General features: G+C 45.6%; 1 pseudogene; it reads left to right on the forward strand.

Moving 5' to 3' along the window:
* Positions 1-14,605: 14,605 nt before the first annotated feature.
* LOC139279617 (U2 spliceosomal RNA) lies at positions 14,606-14,779 on the forward strand (annotated as a pseudogene).
* The last annotated feature ends 7,241 nt before the right edge of the window (positions 14,780-22,020 follow it).

Raw genomic sequence — 22,020 nt, forward strand, 5'->3', positions numbered from 1 at the left:
TGGGACACCAACGTATGGCCTCATGAAGAATCTGCTCACTCCAACGAAACCCACGGAGAAATTGTACGATGATTTGTGCACACTGGGGGGTCCGAGAGAATTTGAACCCGAAGGAAAACATTCTGATGGTGAGGTACCAGTTCTACACATACAAAAGGTCTGAAGGCCAGGAAGTGGCGAATTATGTCGCTGAGCTGAGATGCCTTTCAGGACATTGCGAATTTGAAGGACATTTGGAGCACATGGTCAGAGACTTTTTCATACTTGGCATTGGCCACGAAACCATACTTCGCAAACTTTTGACTGTAGAGACCCCAACCTTGAGTAAGGCCACAGTGATAGCCCAGGCGTTCATTGCCACCTGTGTATGGAAATACGGTAATGCTCACATTACATGTGAAGTTTTAAATTTCTGATTTATGATTTTGCATCATAAAAATACAGTTTCAAACAGAACCTTATTTGACGGTTATGATTACAGATTGATGGAATTCAAATCAACTTTTCATTCATTGAAGAGATTAAAAGATATTAAAAGATCAATATAAAGATATTACTGTGAGATAACTTCATCGATCTTTATCGCAAGATAATCATGTTAAGTCACAAAAGTACAAAACGTTTGGAGCGGACAGGCGACATTTTAACAATTATATATGATGGTAAAATGATTACATTCGGTAGAACAGGCGATGGTGGGGACTACAGTTGTTAAGTGAGGCCAGGATTATCGCTCACAAGCATCACTGTCCCCTCCCCACCCGGAGCTAAACACCCCTCTGACACACTCCCCAAACGGAGCCCTTTGGGAGAGAGATTGGAGGGATGTTAGTGTCTGTGGAGCCACAGTCTAGCAAAAGTCAATGAGGTGGAAATTAGAGGCCGTTTCACCCATTTTTCATGTCATTTTAGATCATGTCCCATGCCCAAAGGACACCTGAAATACGTCCGATACCATATTGGCCTCAGCGTCCCAAGCGGCTGCCCGAAAGAGGCATTCGGCCCTATGCATATGTTAATGAGGAGCATACAACTGTTTAATGACCTCTCCCAGAAATTCAGCAGCGCTGAGCAGAGCAGGTTTTTCACCCTTTGCTGTGGCCTAACCAGCGGATGCCAACAAATGGGTAGCTTTTAAAATATTTTATCTTCTAGTGGAGCCAGGAAGAGCTCCTTTCGGCTCCAGGGCACTCCTGCAGGCCGCTGCAGGCCAGTCTTGCACCCGCCTCCCACCCCCATTCTCCTCGACTCCCCACCCCTTCCCAAGACCTACCTGAGGGCTATTGCCAGCAAGGCAAAATTATGCAACTATTTAGCCTTCAGCAGAAGAGGAAGAAAAGGATTGAAAATTGTTGTAAAAAGTGACTTAGCATTATTTACAATCTTCTTTGGAGAAGGAGGGAGGGGACTCGTACTTTAGACAAAAATTATGATGGCCCTTAGACAGATTTAGACATAAAATCATATAGCACAGACGGAGGCCATTAGGTCTATCGTGACAGTATCAGCGCAATAAATGAGAAATCCAATTAGTCCCACTCCCCCGCCCTTTCCCCATAGCACTGCGAACTTTTAGCCTTCAAGTATTTATTCAATTCCCTTTTAAAAGTTATTATTAAATCTGCCTTCTCCACCCTTTCAGGCAGTGCATTCCAGATCACAACAACTCACTGGGTAAAAACATTCTCCTCGTTTCACCTCTGGTTCTTTTGCCAATGATCTTAAATTTACCCCACAACAATGATCACACGCCCAGTGGAACGTGGAGTCTACAAGCCTGCATCACCATGTTGTTGTTATATAAAGGTTCTAAAATATGTCCACTGTGCATGAGCTTCGTCATCTTGGGAGAAAAAAAACATAGGGCCTGAACTTGGTTAGAGTTCTGCTCACAGCTGCCGAGGGTCCACCCGAAATGTTTTTTTGTTCCAGATTCCTGATGTATCGCCCATCTGCCGCCCAGGTCCCATCCGGCAGAAGATTCCTCGCAGAAGTACCGCCGCTGTGACTTCCTGCCGCCCGCCCATCCCAGCGGCTCCAAAACTGGGATATTCCTCGCGCACGATCCTCTAAAATCGTGCTCCTGCCCGCCAGAGGAACTGCTGGCAAAAAAGGTGGTCTGAGCTGGCTATGAATCGGGCGGTCGGGAGAATCGCTGGGAGTGGTGCAGCGCTTCACATCCCAGGTTGCGTCTATCATGTATGTAACCTTCATGTAACTGTAACCTTCATAACAACACTGCATACTGTATACACCTAAGAAATGTACACATTACAGCGTCCATATGCTGCACCATTAACAAAGGCTCAGAGTTAGTTATGTGATCGACCGTAAGCTGCACAGAATGAGTTCAGACATCTAAATGAAAAGTTCTCCATTGAAGGGAAGGTGTCGTGGAGGAAGCGGCAATGAGTTCCGAGAGATGGAAAAAGCTCAATGGAGACGCCCTACACGAGTTTTTAGACCATTGCAGGCAGAACAGAGTTATTGACAGAGTGTGAGTGCACAGATGGTATGAGCTTCTGTCAGAGTAAATAGGCGCAAATGAGAACATGTGATGCTCTGGCAGGTGGCAGGATGTGATAGTGAGAACAGCATCACCTCAAGTATAGAAGACGGAAAAAGATGGACCGCAAGGTCACTGAGGAACAAGTGATATCAGGGATGGGACTCCGCAATGGTGGACCTAAGAAAAAGTGAACTGAGTGCAAGCCTTAATGTGTGCCCTGCAAGTAGCGCGACTGTCTCTCATTCAATGGCAGCCTTCCTGCATTGTCACCCTTACTTGTCAGGCTCCATTAATCAGTCGCATCATATGTGGAGGGCAAGAGATTCCTCATACAGCAGTACACCTGAAGGAGATTTGTCTTTTTCTCAGGACGCACCCCAGATAATGTAAAAATGAGACATTGACCAAGAGTGGGTGAACAATGTGACTTTATTGAATAGTGCAGCATGCCAAAGTGACAGACCATGCAAACAATTGAATCCAACATATGTACAGTTGTTCCGAGACCTATCAAGTGACATTTCCAACGACCCATGTGAAACAACAGCCACAACTTAATGAAGAGTAAAGAACATAAACACCACCAACACCCAACCCTCAACCCACTACCACCACCTGTCTTACCCACCCCCTCGATGTGAGGCCCATCGTCCTCTTCATGGATCTGCCATCACCATGGCAACCCGCACTCCTGTCCCTCAGCGCCTCTGCTCCATCATGTGCAGGAGAGCGCTGCTGACGTGTTCGCCTTGGAGAGAATGTAGGGAGCGTGATTGAAGATGCCGGCTCCTCGGGATCTGTCGGCCTCGATGATGTGGGCTTGGGGGGGCTTGCATGACATGGCCAGAAGCCATCGCTTGCCTCATCGCGTCAACAGAGTCGGTGTTACGCTCCACCGCACTAATGAGCCGTTCCATACTGGTGCCGATGCTGGCAGCGATCCCAGCCATGGTCTGCAGCACATCTCGAGCTAGGTCGACGCTCGTCCTCGACAGCTGGACCATTTCCTGAATTGCTGCGAGCCGTCCTCCATCCTCATCGGATTGTTGCATCATCCTGGGGGCTTGCGGCTTGGTGGCTTTTCCGGCACGGCCTCTGCGCCTCCCAGCACTTGTTCCTGCTTCGTTCAACTCGAATCCCAAACAGGTGGCACACATGTCAGGAGGTTGGAGTCCTCCTCTTCCACCTCCTCGAACTCAACTGGTTCGAAGACTGGCACTTCTCCCTCCTCTTCCTCCTGGTCTTCGTGACTCTGGGTGGAGGAGGTGGGCGAGTTGGATATGGGTGATCTTGGGTTGGGGTGGAGGAAGGAGCTGATGTGTTGGGCTGCTGACAACGTCGAAGTGGAAGGCATTGGTGTCACACACTCGGCCTTTGTGTGCCAGAGGTGCCTGGGGTGCATTGCTCGGTGCTGTCTGAATCAACATTTGCAAGTCGAGGACAACATTTCATTGTATAGCTGGGGGAGTGGGGATGGTCAAGCTGACATATGAGCCGTCACATTTAACATTCTTATTTCAAGGACTTCCATTGCTACATGAGCACACCATTAATGGCTGACACACTGTGCGTTAAAAGGCATTTGACAACATTGCATGACCTTTCATGACATGAGCATAATGCAGACCGGAGATTAGTAGAAGCTTACCATGCTCAAGCACGTGATCTGCATCACCTTTTGTGGTGGCACGACAGTGGCCATCCACCAATGCCAAGATACGCTCCTCTAGGCTGCTCAATTCGATGACGTCTGCTGGGCGTCCTCCCGTGCCACTCAGGTTTGATGCCTTGTATGTTCTTTTCTTCTGCAGAAAGAAACGTTGCAGCCTTTGCCCCTTTTGCTCATGCAACACACACGGACACACACACATACACACACACACACACACTCAGACACACGCACACACACTCATACTCACACACACACACACACACACACACACACACACATACACACACACTCACACACTCACACACACACACACACACACACACACAAACACAACTGGCACAGAACTTTTTGGATTAGTATGGGAGTGCAACAATAAATGTTTACTCACTCTTGCTGACGCCATCACATTGTTCCATTGTTTCCGACACTGGTCTCCATCCCGTGCAATGTTGCCCACTGAGGACACGGCCTCACCAATCTCCCGCCAAATGCGTCTGTATTGAGGTGATGGAGGCTTGCCACGATATCCCGGGTGCGGGCTTTAAAACGGCGCTCCACCTCACATACAAGTTCCTCCAGCTCCTTCTCATTAAACAAGAGAGCTCTGGGCTTCCCTCCATCAAACTTCTAGGAAGCTTTCTTTGCAATCATTATAAATTCCCTAGATGAATGGCTGATCAATTTGAATCTCTCTCTCCAAAACTGAACCCTCTCCAACTGGTAGGTGCAAGGGAGTGCTCAGCATTTATGAACATGCGCAGCTGTGGCATCAGCCCCAATCGCAGCAAAAGTGACATCATTGCCCAGAGGAAACTACAAAAAAAATGTACAAATCTCGCGCATGCACGGTGCACGGCTGCCGATGTTTGCCGAGTCGAGAGGCCTGCACCTAACGCCCACTGCTGCCGCCGCCCACTCACGCTCACTCCCGCCCACCGACTCCCGCAGCCTGCTGCTGCTGCTGTCACCGGCACAACTGCGGCAAAACTCCTACCTGACTGGCTCCAGCGGCAGCGGGCGGCGAAAAAGTACGTTCCGCCCAGGGACCGCCGAGAAATGAGTGGGCCTTAGCATTCACCAAATTCGGGCCCTTAGAATAGAAACAGCTTTTCAAATGAAAAGCTGCACATTGTCCTTGGAACTCCCACCTGTTCTCTATGCAGGACAACGGTGGTCAATTCAACCATTCTCAGTAGATCACCAATTAACACGATGTAACCAGGTCAGTCTGAGTTACAGAAGATATAAAGGACCGTGCTGATCTCATTTTATTCAGGAAAAAAAAAGGCTTTGCATTTTGTGAGAACTCTGTATAGAATTTGTGACAGGTGTCACTGAATGTCACGTGTATGAGGAAGATCAGAGTTCATGCTCGCTACCTTTTGCAAAACTGCAACGAGTGATCCACAATGAAAGTGCGATCACTAGAGAATCCATAACAAAAGGAGCATCCTTGGAAGTGTTGGCTCTGGCTCAGTGAATAGCACACTCGCCTTTGAATCAGAAGGTTATGGGTTCAAATCTAACTCCAGTGACTTGAGATCAAACATCTAGGCTGACACTCCAGTGCAGTGCTGAGGAAGTGCTGCACTGTCAGTGGTGCCGTCTTTCAGATGAGATGTTAAACCGAGGCCCTGTCTGCTCTCTCGGGTGGATGTAAAGGACCCCATGGCACTATTTCGAAGAAGAGCAGAGGAGTTATCCCCCCTGCCCAGGCCAATATTTATCCCTCATCAACATAACAGAAAAAGATTATCTGGTCATTATCACATTGCTATTTGTGGGAGTTTGCTGTGCGCAAATTGGCTGCTGCATTTCCCACATTACAACAGTGACTACACTCCAGAAAGTACTTCATTAGCTGTAAAGCACTTTGAGATGCCTGGTGGTCGTGAAAGGCGCTATATAAATGTAAGTTTTTCTTTGTTTGTACTTCATAAGAGATTACAGTCAATATGTGAGCAAGCATCTGCCAGCTCTCTAGCCTGACTAGCATCATCGATCATGCTCTATTTATCTGATTTCACAGTGGACTATAGTTGACCTATCAACCACAAGCAACAGGAGGTTCCAAGGAGCTTAGAAGCAGTGCTTCCGCTCAGAAGCCAGCCAGCTGTATGCACAGGTCAGATTCATCTGGCCAATGTTTGGTCGATCAATATTCGAAGGCGGAAAAGGTAATTCAATTAACCACAGTGTTGAGTATAGAAGAACTCCATGAGGCTGAGTACTGTGGGCTGAACTTAGTGTGACCTTAGTCTTCTTTATTACAACTCCAGAGTGCCTAAACAACATGGCAGCCAACTTTTATACTGGCCCTGCATGTGTGTGCAGGTGACCATTAGGACTCCAACAGTCGCGCCTTCTGGTGGCAAGTATTACATAGTTACATACATAACATCACTTCCCCCCCCCCAACATCTTCAGTACAAGTTATTTACAATTGAGGCAATCCAGAGCCCTTCACTCCCTGGTTGATCATCTAAGTTCAAACCCTGGCATGTGTAAGTTGACCGGACCTTTGCTGCACTGCACCATGGCTGGTCTGACTGGACTGTCAGGAATGGTGGGTTCATCCTCGTGATTGATAGCGAGGTTGATTGCTGCTTGGGTGTGTGTTGGTGGATCGTCAATGCTGATGCCCTCTTCAAGTCGTTCCTGGTTGTCAGAAAATCACAATTTGGTCTGATCTAAATGCTTTCTGCAAATTGGCTGCTGCATTTCCCACATTACAATTGGCCATTTAACAGTTTGATTATAAACACCCTATTCCCTTCCTTGGCCAAAACAGTGCCAGCAACCCACTTGGGACCATGACCGTAATTCAGGACAAACACAGGTGTCATTAACATCAATGTCACGTGAAACAGCCGTGTGATCATGGTACATGTTCTGCCGGTGTCGCCGGGTTTACACGTGATCATTAAGATCTGGGTGGACTAGGGAGAGCCTGGTTGTGAGGGCTCTCTTCATTAACAATTCTGCCGGGGGAACCCCGCTGAGCGAGTGGGGTCGCATCCAGTAACTGAGCAGAATGCGAGACAAGCGGGTCTGCAGGGAGCAGTCCGTCAAGCATTTCTTGCTCTGCTTGATTGTTTGGACTGCCCGCTCTGCTTGACCGTTGGATGCGGGCTTAAACGGAGCAGACCTGACATGCTTGATGCCATTGCGGGTCATAAACTCGTTGAATTCCGAGCTGGTGAAACACGGTGCATTGTCGCTGACAAGGACGTCGGGCAAGCCATGGGTGGCGAACATGGCCCGGAGGCTTTCAATACTGGCTGTGGACGTGCTGGATGACATGATTACACATTCAATCCATTTGGAGCAAGTGTCCACAACTACTAAAAACATCTTTCCTAGAAAGGGGCCAGTAAAACCTACATGGATCCTGGACCACAGTTTGGAGGGCCCTGACCACAGACTCAGTGGAGCCTCCCTTGGTGCATTGCTCAGTTGCGAGTGTGTGTTGCACTGATGCACGCATAACTCCAAGTCCGAGTCAATGCCGGGCCACCAAACATGCGACCTGACAATTGTCTTCATCATGACAATGCCTGGATGGGTACTGTGTAGGTTGCGTATAAACATTTCCCTATCTTTTTTTGGAAAAACCATGCGATTACCTCATAAGAGGTCAACAGATGACCCAGGAAACTTTGACATGGCCTAAAAACTAGCATAAATGCCTCACACCATAATTTTGTAGAATTTCTGCATTGAAACAATGACATACGCCATGGCGCAAGTTGTCAGAAAATTCCGGGCAATTAAATCATTGGAGTAAGATTTGTTTTGCGTAAAATATAATTGTGAAATTTCTCAGCCTGAAGCAACCTCCAGCCTTTGGGCTTCTGGCACCTACACTGCAAATCTGGACATGACGTGAGCAATACATCTGCAGGGATTGAAAACAATCTTCATGGTCAACCAAAGCATTAGCGCATTCAACAACTGTAATTTTCAAAAATACCTGTTGAATATATTGTTACTGATATCGTGGAACATTTTAGCCATTTCTTTTTCGTTCCATTTTGAAGTTTAAACTTCAAGATTACATTCCATTTCAGAGTATCAGATTTTTACAATATGGTTTCAAATTCTTTACAAGAAATGCTCAAAAAATTGAGATGAATGTAGTTCCAGTAGTCTTCACGGCAAAGTGTGTCATTTAGAAATGGAAGAGAATAATTATGTGGTGTTGTATGACTAAGTACTCTAAAAATATAACTGAGTGGAGGCTGAAAGGTCACTTGATCAATTTTTGTTTGTGTCTGGCTGAGTAATGTTGCTGGTGCTGGGAAGTGCAAGCAATTAGTTAACAAGAATTTGGAAAAGTAGGCCAATCCCCACTGTGACTTCCAGTTGAGAAGAGATGGTATGATAGGTAAAAGCCAGCAATTCACCAACTGCATGACTTGTGCATGACTCCAGTATATAGGAGCTCTATGAACTGAGTGAATTGTCAAGTGCCCATCACAGCAAAGAAGTTGATCTGTGACAGCAGGATAGACTGTTTTGATGCTGCAGAAGCCAGTATTCACTTGTCTAGTTTCTAAGATACTGTAGCTACAGCAGCCGTATAAATGCTGTACTACTCTCATACAAGTCCCCAATGGAAATTACATCCATTTCCCACATGATGAGTAACTAAGGTTTTAGTCACCAGTCCTAATATCTGCTTATGTGACTAGGTGTCAAAGTTTGCTTTGCTAACACTCCTCTGAAACCCCTTGTGACATTTTACTATGTTAAAGGTGCTGTAGAATTGCAAGTTGTTTTGTATATATATTAGCCCTGAATTTGCAGTCGTTATGATGGCACACGCTCAGAGTTCGCAAATTTGTGATTTCTGCGGCATGCGCTAAATCCCGAACTTGCGATCTGTCAAGAACTGACTCCACATCAGCTTCACTGTATGTTTCACCTACCCATTGAAATCAACATGCTGCTGAAAAGTTGGGCTTATTGACCACCTACCGCGCATTAATTGCCCTGAAAATGTTATGGCTGGTGCAAACAGGCGCAGGAGCCTATTGTACAAATTATATAATTTGAGCTAGGTTTATGCTACAGCCCATAAAAAGCATCCAATTCGAGTGTTATGGTTTTAAGGACACCTTCAGTAAAAAATATCTCAAGACTTTTCAGTGTTTGATCAAATTCTATTAATATTGAAATCTTGGTTTGTATACTTCTGCAATGATCGTAATTTATTAATAAAATAGCATTTCTGGCTGCTAAATTATTTTTTATAATAGTCAGCAATTTAAAAGATGAAGTCTGACATCAAATTGTTTAATGGCCTAGAAATCCTGGTCGGTTGCTTCCGGATGATCGACTGAAAAAGTTAAAAAAGATGCGCACTTACCTGTTCCTGCTGTGCCCACGAGAGATCTCGGTCCGGAGGCCTCCACTGACTGCACATCAGAATGCGTGCACGTCAGGACGTCCGTGAGTTGGAGCTGCAGTCACATAGCTCTGGGGAGGCAATCTAGGTACAGTATTTTCTAACTCTGTAAGTGTGAGTTCCCATTATTATGATTGAAAAACAACCCCCAAACATCCAAAACAAAAATAAAAAATAGAAAAAAACCCCACATATTTAACATTAATTTAAATTAAAATTATTTATGTCTCATATAATAAAAATATATATTTTTCTCATTTTTAAAAAGGTTTTTAATGATGGTTTAAAATAAACTTACATTAATGGGCAGGGTCTTTAAACAATAAATGTATTTTTTAAATCTTATTTTACAATGCTTTTGTGTGTTTTAACTATATCATGTGATTTTTTTTGTACTTACAGTAGTAGTTGCATTACCACAGTATTCCACTAGGTGGAGCAGTAGTCCACTAAGTGGAGCTTTATTACACTTACCCCTCCTGAATGAAGAAGTAACCAGGACAAAATAATCATCATACATAACTTGCATAGTTTACACAACAAAATATATGGGGCTAGATTTTACACCGTTGTGCAGATCCGCCAAATATGGGTATTATTTCTGGTGTGGGCAATAAAAATGGTTTTTCAGATCGTCGGCTTGTCGCCCATTCTCAAAGCCCCTAGTCTCCATTTTTTAAATTGGGCATTACTGCAAGCGATATGAAATGGGTGTTAGCGTTAAATCTCTCTGACCTTCTGCCGTAAAGTGTCACCGTCCTTAGCAATAGCATGGCAATGCTCAATTCCCACGATTCAGGAGGTCAAAGGTTATCATGATATGCACAGAAGAGGAGCCAGAGAGAGAGGGAGCTGAGAGGGAGTGAAGGCGTGTGTGGATGTGGTGTGGCTGCTTTGGGAGGAAGGAGGGAGACTTTAGAGCTTCAGAGCAAATTGGGATAAAAAAATTAGCTGTTACCAGGCAGATATTTGCCCGAATTTGGTGCCTATAATGGAGGGAGAGAAGGACGTGACACAGCACGCTGTGGAGACTGACGCTGGCAAGAGCAGTGAGCTGGGAGAGGAGCACATTGAAGGACGCAAAAGAGCGAGGAGGTTCTCGGACGAGGCAAATGCCTTCCTCCTGCAGGTGGTTGAGTCACGCTGGGGTGATTTGACACAGGGAGGGTATGGGAAGCCCACCCCAAAAGGCCTATCAGAAGATATGAGCTGAGATAGCAGAGGTGGTCTTGTCGGCGACCAACAAGGTGCATGAGGGCAACCAATGTTGCAATCGATGGAACGACCTTGTCGGATCCGCAAAAGTAAGTATTACATTTATTTACATGTACTTATGTATTTATATAATTTGATTTGTAACAGTCATGAGTGACTATCAGCAGATGTGAGGTCTTTCACTTTTACCGGGAATGTTGTACTCAAAGCCTGTGGTCACGGTGTACATCTTTAGGTAAAGAATGATAATTATCATAATAATCATGATTACATCTATCGGTTATGTGTTGTATCAGTCTCTGTGACAGTACCTAGCAATGATATCACGCAATGATCTCATGCCATGTCATCCTGTTACCTTTTATAGAAGAAGCTATTGACGATGAGGTCCGTGCAGAGGTGAACAGGTTGGAGGCCACCAGTCACCAGCGACATCATTGAGATGGAGGAGCGGGTGCTCGCAGTCGTGGGGAAGCACCCCCGGACAACCACGCAAGCATCTGCAGACCCTGAAGTGATGCGAGGTGAATAACGTTTACACCATTGCGTGATGTAAAGTCAATAGATGCCACACCCACTCATATCGAAACAATAATATACGATAGATGATTTCTAAAATTGTCCTATAAATAATGCTGGCCTAATGAAAATCATTGCAATGCAGAATGTGTTTATGGTCATGAAATGTAATGTCTGTGATGATTTTGATAGTGGTGGTGCTTTTGTCGTGCTTATGCTGTGTGTAGCACTGGACTCACTTTGTGACACGAGCACCCCCTTCTCCTTTAATAATCTCATTTGTGTTTAGCAGCTCAGCCAGCAGCATGGCCCCAGGAAAGACCACAGAGGCCAGAAGGTGGGGGCTCAGGGCCGGACTCGCCGGACAATCCTACATCTGGTGCTGAGGAGCTCCGATTCTCACCCGTCAATCCACTGGGTCTGTTCTCTACGGATGAGAGCGCGGACTTCGAGTAACCTGCATCGCCAAGCTCCAGAAGCCATTCCACCACAAGGCCATCGAGTGCTCCTGTGGCCATTTACGCCTCCATTCTGGAGGTACCAGGCCCAAGCACCTCGCCACAGGGCACCCCATTTGTCCTCAGGACGGCGCCGACTCCATGGAGGTTTCGTGGATGCGGCAGGTCTGTTGCACGAGCGCCACATGAGAGCGGAGAGAAGGTACAGTTGTCCAGGAGAACTGAAGACATTGGTGACCAGATCCTCGATCGGGGACATATCCCAACACCTGGTCACCATAGAAACATAGAAACATAGAAAATAGGTGCAGGAGTAGGCCATTCGGCCCTTCGAGCCTGCACCATAATTCAATAAGATCAGGGTTGATCATTCACCTCAGTACCCCTTTCCTGCTTTCTCTCCATACCCCTTGATCCCTTTAGCCGTAAGGGCCATATCTAACTCCCTCTTGAATATATCCAATGAAATGGCATCAACAACTCTCTGCGGTAGAGAATTCCACAGGTCAACAACTCGCTGAGTTAAGAAGTTTCTCCTCATCTTCGTCCTAAATGGCTTACCCCTTATCCTTAGACTGTGTCCCCTGGTTCTGGACTTCCCCAACATCGGGAGCGTTCTTCCTGCATCCAACCTGTCCAGTCCCGTAAGAATTTTATATGTTTCGATGAGATCCCCTCTCATCCTTCTAAACTTCAGTGACTACAGGCCCAGATGATCCAGTCTCTCCTCATATGTCAGTCCTGCCATCCCAGAAATCAGTCTGGTGAACCTTCGCTGCACTCCCTCAAAAGCAAGGATGTCCTTCCTCAGATTAGGAGACCAAAATTGAACACAATATTCCAGGTGAGGCCTCACCAAGGCCCTGTACAACTGCAGTAAGACCTCCCTGCTCATAAACTCAAATCCCCTAGCTATGAAGGACAACATACCATTTGCCTTCTTCACCGCCTGCTGTACCTGCATGCCAACTTTCAATGACTGATGTACCAAGACACCCAGGTCTTGTTGCATCTCCCCTTTTCCAAACTGCCGCCATTCAGATAATATTCTGCCTTCGTGTTTTTGCCACCAAAGTGGATAACCTCACATTTATCCACATTATACTGCATCTGCCATGCATTTGCCCACTCACCTAACCTATCCAAGTCACCCTGCAGCCTCTTAGCGTCCTCCTCACAGCTCACACTGCCACCCAGCTTAGTGTCATCTGCAAACTTGGAGTTATTATACTGTATTCCTTCATCTAAATCATTGATGTATATTGTAAATGGCTGGGGTCCCAGCACTGAGCCCTGAGACACCCCACTAGTCACTGCCTACCATTCTGAAAAGGACCCATTTATCCCGACTCTCTGCTTCCTGTCTGCCAACCACGTCTCTATCCATGTCAGTACATTACCCCCAATACCTTGTGCTTTAATTTTGCACACCAATCTCTTGTGTGGGACCTTGTCAAAGACCTTTTGAAAGTCCAAATATACCACATCCACTGGTTCTCCCTTGTCCACTCCACTAGTTACATCCTCAAAAAATTCTAGAAGATTTGTCAAGCATGATTTCCCTTTCATAAATCCATGCTGACTTGGACCGATCCTGTCACTGCTTTCCAAATGCGCTGCTATTTCATCTTTAATAATTGATTCCAACATTTTCCCCACTACTGATGTCAGGCTAACCAGTCTAAAATTACCCGATTTCTCTCTCCCTCCTTTTTTAAAAAGTGGTGTTACATTAGCTACCCTCCAGTCCATAGGAGCTAATCCAGATTCGATAGACTGTTAGAAAATGATCACCAATGCATCCACTATTTCTAGGGCCACTTTCTTAAGTAATCTGGGATGCAGACTATCAGTCCCTGGGGATTTATCGGCCTTCAATCCCATCAATTTCCCTAACACAATTTCTTGCCTAATAAGGATTTCCTTCAGTTCCTCCTTCTCACTAGACCCTCGGTCCCCTTGTATTTCCGGAAGGTTATTCGTGTCTTCCTTCGTGAAGACAGAATCAAAGTATTTGTTCAACTGGTCTGCCATTTCTTTGTTCCCCATCATAAATTCACCTGATTCTGACTGCAAGGGACCTACGTTCGTCTTCTCTAATCTTTTTCTCTTCACATATCTATAGAGCTTTTGCATGACTGAATACATTCCGCGGATAGCAGAGGCCCTGGAGGCGATAGCCAGGAACACTGCTGGCAAATGGCCTCCCACTGGTCCCGGAGCACGGCACTCCACCACTAGGTTCCCCACCACTAGGTTCCGCACCATTAGTACCAATGACACATGAGAGGCAGGGCCAAGATCCTGCTTCTGGATCCGAGAATGTTCCCAATTCGGCATCCCCCGCTCCCGTACCCGTGCAACCACTGCCTCTGCCTTCATCCCCCCCAATGAGGCACCGCCTGAGGAGCTCTTTGCCAGGCGGCATGGAGCGAGGAGGGGAAGGGGTCTAGTTGGGGAGAAGAAGGGGAGGGGGGCAAGGAAAGTGAGGTGCATGTCTGCAGGTGATGGCTGTGTTATATCTCCATCTGGGTGTATGCAATTTGTTGTGATATATGGGGGGAGGGGGCCACCCTCCTGCTTTGCCTTTGTATTCTGTGTTGCTGGACATGTTGACTATTTGATTGATGTCAATAGTTGAAAAAGTGGGTGGTGGTGGGGTGTTTTTGCCTGTGATACTTATTGATTTCAGACAATTGGTTGAATAAAATGTTTTTTATTCAACATAACCTTGTTGCGCATTGTCTCAGATAGCTGGACCATTACACACTGGTGATTCCTTAACATGAAAAGGTTAAATACAACTTAACTTGAATCAACTTATCGCTTCTCGGCCTTTTGGCTAAGATCATGCGTAACTGACCTGACAGGGGAGTAACCATGACCCCAACGTGGTTCTCCTATGCTTTTTGGAAATAGGAGGTGGGTGGGGTGGCTTGACCCATCCACCTCCACGGAGGTGTGTGGGTGGCCTGACCCATCCACCTCCATGGCACGAACCTGGTATTGCAGTACTTCCAGGAACGGTGCTTGGGCTCTCGGCCTTTTGGCTAAGAGCATTGGCGCAGGGTGATCCTTGATGTGTGCAAGGTGACCTCTGGCGTTTGTGATCTGACAAAGAATTGGAAAGATTGGCAACGAATTTAAAAAAAAACTTAAACTTTAACTGGCACCAAGGTGATGCCCACTATCGATGTCTGAGTTGCACACACACAGCAGTGTGTCAATGTTGTCAATCACAACAATTTTCTTTCAGGCAAATCGTTCAGTTATGAGCTCCTGACGTAAGAGTCTTGCAGCTATGTAGCCACCACAGGCCCTTTCCTGTGGTCTGGAGGGGGGCGTGGGCATGGTTACATAGTCAGCCTGATTGTCTGGCCCTAGGTCAGCATCCAGCCCCTCGTCGTCCTCTTCCTCTCTCTCCTGAAGTAGAGCATCAGTCCCTTCTGGCAATTCTTGTCCCCTCCTGATAGCCAGGTTGTGCAGCATGGCGCACACGACCATGAATTTAGCTACTTGATCAGGGTTGTATTGTAGCTCCCCTCCTGAGTGCTCCAGGTATCTAAAGTGTTGCTTAAGCACAGCTACTGTTTTCTGGACCACATTGCGTGTGTCACTGTGGCTCTGGTTGTATCGCTTCTCGGCCTCGGTGTGGGTGTCATGCAGGGGGGTCATCAGCCAGGTGGCTAGGCCATATCAGTTGTCACCAAGCATCCAGCATTATCCTTGTGGCTGACTCTTAAACATGTCATAGACAGTGTTCTCAGGCAGGATATGAGCCTCATCGAAGCTGCCCAGACATTTGGCATTCACTGCCATTATGATCTGGTTGTGGTCGACAATTAGTTGGACCTTCAGGGATTGAAATCCTTTTCTATTACGAAAAAGCTCTGCATCCTGAGAAGGTGTCCGCATGGTCATGTGAGTGCACTGTATTGCTCCCTGCACCTTGGAGAACTTAGCAATGCGGTGGAATGCTCCAGCCCTGTCAGTCTGAGCCTCCTGAGGAAGCTGATAAAGTCAATCCTACTTGCATACGTGACCTGTCTAATGCAGCAATGTGTGGTATGGTGAGACAGAGGGGAAATCTCGACCGCGAAGGCCCGAAAGGAACCGGACGCGTGGAAAGACAGTGCCGCGGTGACCTTGACCTCGACCGACAGTGATGTCCTGATGGCAGGCTGCATATCTGGCCTGATGAGCTCACATATTACATTGATCACCACCTTGTGGAAGTGCAGTCTGCGAAGGCAGGTGTGCTCGGACACGTTGAGGTAAGACCTCTTCTCCCTGTTTGTGCGGGGTGTGTATGGTCTGGACCTCCTCCTCATTCTGGCACGTCTTAGATTGGGCACATAATGATGTGCATTAGACATTGTGCCATTTGCACTCTGCAGCATCTGCATATTAATTGATGCAGGCTGAGAAATGGCTGGCCCCATTCCAATGAAAGTAGAATAGTGATTGATCAGGGCAATCATTTCTTCACTAAAATACACCGACAGTAAACCCCAATCATCCAGAGTCTGAAAAGATGTCTGTTGAGATGGTCACTTCACCTGAGAAGAACTCCAGAGTCAATCCAAACTCCCCTGAAGTTGAAGCATAAGAACATAAGAACAGAAGAACATAAGAATTAGGAACAGGAGTAGGCCATCTAGCCCCTCGAGCCTGCTTCGCCATTCAACAAGATCATGGCTGATCTGGTCGTGGATTCAGCTCCACTTACCCGCCCTCTCCCCGTAACCCTTAATTCCCTTATTGCTTAAAAATCTATCTATCTTTGACTTGAAAACATTCAATGAGCTAGCCTCAACTGCTTCCTTGGGCAGAGAATTCCACAGATTCACAACTCTCTGGGAGAAGAAATTCTTTCTCAACTCGGTTTTAAATTGGCTCCTCCGTATTTTGAGGCTGTGCCCCCTAGTTCTAGTCTCCCCCACCAATGGAAACAACCTCTCTGCCTCTATCTTGTCTATCCCTTTCATGATTTTAAATGTATCTATAAGATCACCCCTCATTCTTCTGAACTCCGAGTAAAGACCCTGTCTACTCAATCTATCATCATAAGTTAACCCCCTCATTTCTCGAATCAGCCTAGTGAATCGTCTCTGTACCCCTTCCAAAGCTAGTATATCCTTCCTTAAGTAAGGTGACCAAAACTGCACGCAGTACTCCAGGTGCGGCCTTACCAATACCTTATACAGTTGCAGCAACATCTCCCTGCTTTTGTACTCCATCCCTCTCGCAATGAAGGCCAACATTCCATTTGCCTTCCTGATTACCTGCTGCACCTGCAAACTAACCTTTTGGGATTCATGCACCCCCAGGTCCCTCTGCACCACAGCATGTTGTAATTTCTCCCCATTCAAATAATATTCCCTTTTACTGTTTTTTTTCCCAAGGTGGATGACCTCACACTTTCCGACATTGTATTCCATCTGCCAAACCTTAGCCCATTCGCTTAACCTATCCAAATCTCCTTGTAGCCTCTCTGAGTCCTCTACACAACCCACTTTCCCACAAATCTAAGTGTCATCTGCAAATTTTGTTGCACTATACTCTGTCCCCTCCTCTAGGTCATCTATGTATATTGTAAACAGTTGTGGTCCCAGCACTGATCCCTGTGGCACACCACTAACCACTGATTTCCAACCGGAAAAGGACCCATTTATTCCGACTCTCTGCTTTCTGTTCGCCAGCCAATTCTCTATCCATGCTAATACATTTCCTCTGACTCCGCGTACCTTTATCTTCTGCAGTAGCCTTTTGTGTGGCACCTTATTGAATGCCTTTTGGAAATCTAAATACACCACATCCAACGGTACAGCTCCATCCACCATGCTCGTTATATCCTCAAAGAATTCCAGTAAGTTAGTTAAACATGATTTCCCTTTCATGAATCCATGCTGCGTCTGCTTGATTGCACTATTCCTATCCAGATGTCCCGCTATTTCTTCCTTAATGATAGTTTCAAGCATTTTCCCCACTATAGATGTTAAACTAACCGGCCTATAGTTACCTGCCTTTTGCCTGCCCCCTTTTTTAAACAGAGGCATTACATTAGCTGTTCTCCAATCCGCTGGTACCTCCCCAGAGTCCAGAGAATTCTGGTAGATTATAACAAATGCATCTGCTATAACTTCCGCCATCTCTTTTAATACCCTGGGATGCATTTCATCAGGACCAGGGGACTTGTCTACCTTCAATCCCATTAGTCTGTCCAGCACTACCTCCCTAGTGATAGTGATCATCTCAAGGTCCTCCCTTCCCACATTCCTATGACCAGCAATTTTTGGCATGGTTTTTGTGTCTTCCACTGTGAAGACGGAAGCAAAATAATTGTTTAAGGTCTCAGCCATTTCCACATTTCCCATTATTAAATCCCCCTTTTCATCTTCTAAGGGACCAACATTTACTTTAGTCACTCTTTTCCGTTTTATATATCTGTAAAAGCTTTTACTATCTGTTTTTATGTTTTGCGCAAGTTTACCTTCGTAATCTATCTTCCCTTTCTTTATTGCTTTTTTAGTCATTCTTTGCTGTTGCTTAAAATCTTCCCAATCCTCTAGTTTACCACTAACCTTGGCAACCTTATACGCATTGGCCTTTGATTTGATACTTTCCTTTATTTCCTTGGTTATCCACGGCTGGTTATCTCTTCTCTTGCCGCCCTTCTTTTTCAGTGGAATATATTTTTGTTGCGCATTATGAAAGAGCTCCTTAAAAGTCCTCCACTGTTCCTCAATTGTGCCACCGTTTAGTCCTTGTTTCCAGTCTACTTTAGCCAACTCTGCCCTCATCCCACTGTAGTCCCCTTTGTTTAAGCATAGTACTCTCGTTTCTGACACAACTTCCTCATCCTCAATCTGTATTACAAATTCAACCATATTGTGATCACTCATTCTGAGAGGAAGCAGCCTTTTGAATGAAGCGACCTGCGATTTGAAAAATGGCGCCCACACCGCTGTGATTCGTTCAGAACAGTTCCACTTTTTCTGAGCGGTGTTTTGGGCGAGCGATATTGTGGGCGAGATGTGTGCGACGTGATGAAAGTGAAACTGGGAGATCTCCTGAGCGTTAGTTTCGGCAAATGTGATCTTCACGACAAAATAAAGTGGGCGGTGAGTGTTATTGAATCTCGGCGTTAATTACGGAAAGTAACAGCGGAAAGTAACGCTGGCCGATATTATTTTGCTCATTCTGATGATTCCACCCAAAAAAAGTGGGCGGGCAGTAATATTTTTTTCCCGGTGTTACGTGCATGGGGAAAGTAACTCTCGATGATAAGTGTCCGAAAAATTATCGTCAGTTTCCATTTTGTGGCTAAATGGGCGATATCTGGGCGTTATATCTCATTTCAGCAGTAAAATGGACATTAAGTGGGTGTTATGCATGCAGAAATAATGGAAAATTAGTCCATGGACTTATTTTGCCATGGTTACAAATCAAACTTAACCACTGGTTTTCTGTTTCAAAGAGGATACCTTCACTCTCGAACACAACTTGGTGCCGAGCTTCGACTCATTCTAGGAGAGTTTTTCTCCAAGGATAACCCTTGATCTACATTTTGACTCTCTACAACTTCAGACTGTTTGTCTGCCTGACTCGGATTCAGACTAAAATTCTGACTTTCTCTTGGACTTGTTTCTTGTACATCTGATGTAGGATTTGCTTCTGATACTCTACTTGTAACAAGACTATCTGACTCACCAGAAATAATCGAATCATTCCAACTTTCAACTCCTTCCACATCTGTAGGTAAAATATGATCAATGAGAACAAACTAACCTTTCCATGATCATACATCGTGACCAAATAAGGGCGAGGGCCGCATATCTTCGCTATTCTTTCTGGTAACCACTTTAACCATTTATGGTGATGGTTCTTTCCTCTAACCTTCTGATTTAATTTCACACTTCACTCTCTTACTTTATCTCCATCATAATTTTATTTCTGTCTTAATTGTTTCTCTTCTACTAATTGTGCCAAGTTTAGCTTTAATAACGAGAATCTGGTTTGTGGCTGTCGTTTGAGAAAAAACTCTGCTGGTGTTCTACCAGTAGTTGTATGAGGAGTATTCCGATAAGTAATCAGAAAATTAACCAATTTGTGGTCCAATGGCAACTGCCATATCTTTGGATTTGGATCCACATTTGCTTGATGAGAGCACATTTTACGATTTGTACCGTGTTCTCTTATGCACCATTTGGAGCAGGGTAGTATGGTGGAACTTTGGTATGTTTCACACCATTTCTGTTCATGAACTGTGCAAATTCTTCTGAGCAAAATTGCAGCCCATTATCAGACACAATTTCTTCTGGGAGGCCATAAGAAGGAAACAATCTTCGCAAATTGTTTAGTGTTTTACTTGTTATTTTCCACATCGGAAACACCTCTACCCACTTTGAATGACTATCAATCACAATGAACAATTGCTGTCCTTTTAGCTCAGCAAAATCTATATATAACCTTTGCCACACACTGGAAGGCCATTTCCATGGCTGTAATGGTACTGATGAAGGTTTCTTGCTTACCAATTGACATGTTCTACACTGACTAATGATGTACTCTATGGGCTAGACTTTCCGCTTCACATCGCTAGGCTAGTGCCCATATATCGCCCAAAAAGGCCTGTTATCACCCATTTTGACTCAAAAGTAGAAAGTTAGGCCGGCACATCGCCGGAAAATTGGCGTCCCAACTTTCAGCTCACATCAGTGAGGTGGTTGCTGAGGTGATCGCCCACACATCACCCAGCCCAACTTTCGGCACATCGCTGGCACATCGCTGGGCTGATCGCTCGCCGAGAACATCGCTGGAGAATAGTTGCTTTTCTCTGGCCTTCCTCACAGAGCTCTGCACTACGGGTCAGACTGCCTGTTTCATGGAACACCTTTGGATACTGCTTGATGATGTCATCTTTCGATGCAAATTTTGCTTCCACACAAAAAATCTCACTCCAATCCAGCTTCAGTGATCCCAATGAATTTCTAACTATCAAGGCAGGTTTGTCTCCTGCCACACTAAGAGAGGGAAGCTCTAAAACTGTTCCTTATATTTCACCGGTACGGTGATGCAACCAACCACAGGGATTTGCACTCCTGAGTAGCCTCGCAGCCTTATCTTCGACTTCTGCAGTTGAAAATCACTCAACTTGTCGAGATATAGCGATTCTGGTACTACGCTCACGGATGCACCAGTGTCGATTTCCATGGGTATCCTGGTTCCTGCAATGTCTACTTGGATGACGATACTTCGTGAATCGTTGTTAGATACCCTCATGCTTCTGATGATCACCAGAACCTCCTTGTCCTGTTGCTTCTCTTCAATGCTATGTAGTCTCTGGCGATTTCTACTTATAATATTGAAAGTTGGTTTACTCTTCAGTCTGCATGCCTTCGCAAGATGCCCAGTTTTCTTGCAGAAGAAACACTCTGCCTTCAGATATGGATAGCTTTGAGCAATGTTTTGTCCCAGGTACCGATAGTACGACTTCAATTTACTGTTACCCTGGCCAGTTGCTGAGGCCTTGGGCCCAACTGCCTTTTACTTCTAACCTGCAGGCGATTCTCCTCGGTTGTCTGGCGACTAGAAATGGCGCAAAATTCTCGGGAGTATTGGTCAGCCATATCCATCGACATAGCTGTCTGACAAGCTAAATCAAAAGTCAAGTTCGGGGTTGTCAATAACTTTCTTCTGATCGCTTCATTTTTCATCCCAGAAACAAAACGGTCATGCAATGCTCGGTCCTGAAAGTTTCCGAAATGACAGTAAATGGATAGCTTTTTTAAAGCTACAATGTACTCACTGATACTCTCGTCAGTTAATTGATTTTGTATTCCAAAACAATAACTTTCAGCAATTTCCAGGGGCTCAGGACTGTAGTGCTGTTCTAACTTGCTCAGATTCTCCATCAGTGGTGTGTCCTTTGGCTTGACAGGAACAAGCACATTTTTCAGGTTTACATACACCTCAGTACCTGCTTCAGTCAAGGAAATAGCTCATTTTCTTTCTAACACCACCCGGTTATGGAAAAGCATTTCTAGATGCTCCACATACGCTCCAAAAGTCTCTTGGTCATGATGGAACTCGCCCAAGCACCCTATTATTCCCATAAGCGTGGCCATCTGGACTCTGACAGTTCAGCCAAGTGTTCTTGTAATTTTGCTTGGATATTTAGCTGTTCTGCAAAACAAAGAACCTTTCCGTTGCTTGGCTGAATCATCCACCAAAA

The sequence above is a fragment of the Pristiophorus japonicus genome, chromosome 1 (genome assembly GCF_044704955.1).
Source record: "Pristiophorus japonicus isolate sPriJap1 chromosome 1, sPriJap1.hap1, whole genome shotgun sequence".
NCBI classification, from domain to species: domain Eukaryota; kingdom Metazoa; phylum Chordata; class Chondrichthyes; family Pristiophoridae; genus Pristiophorus; species Pristiophorus japonicus.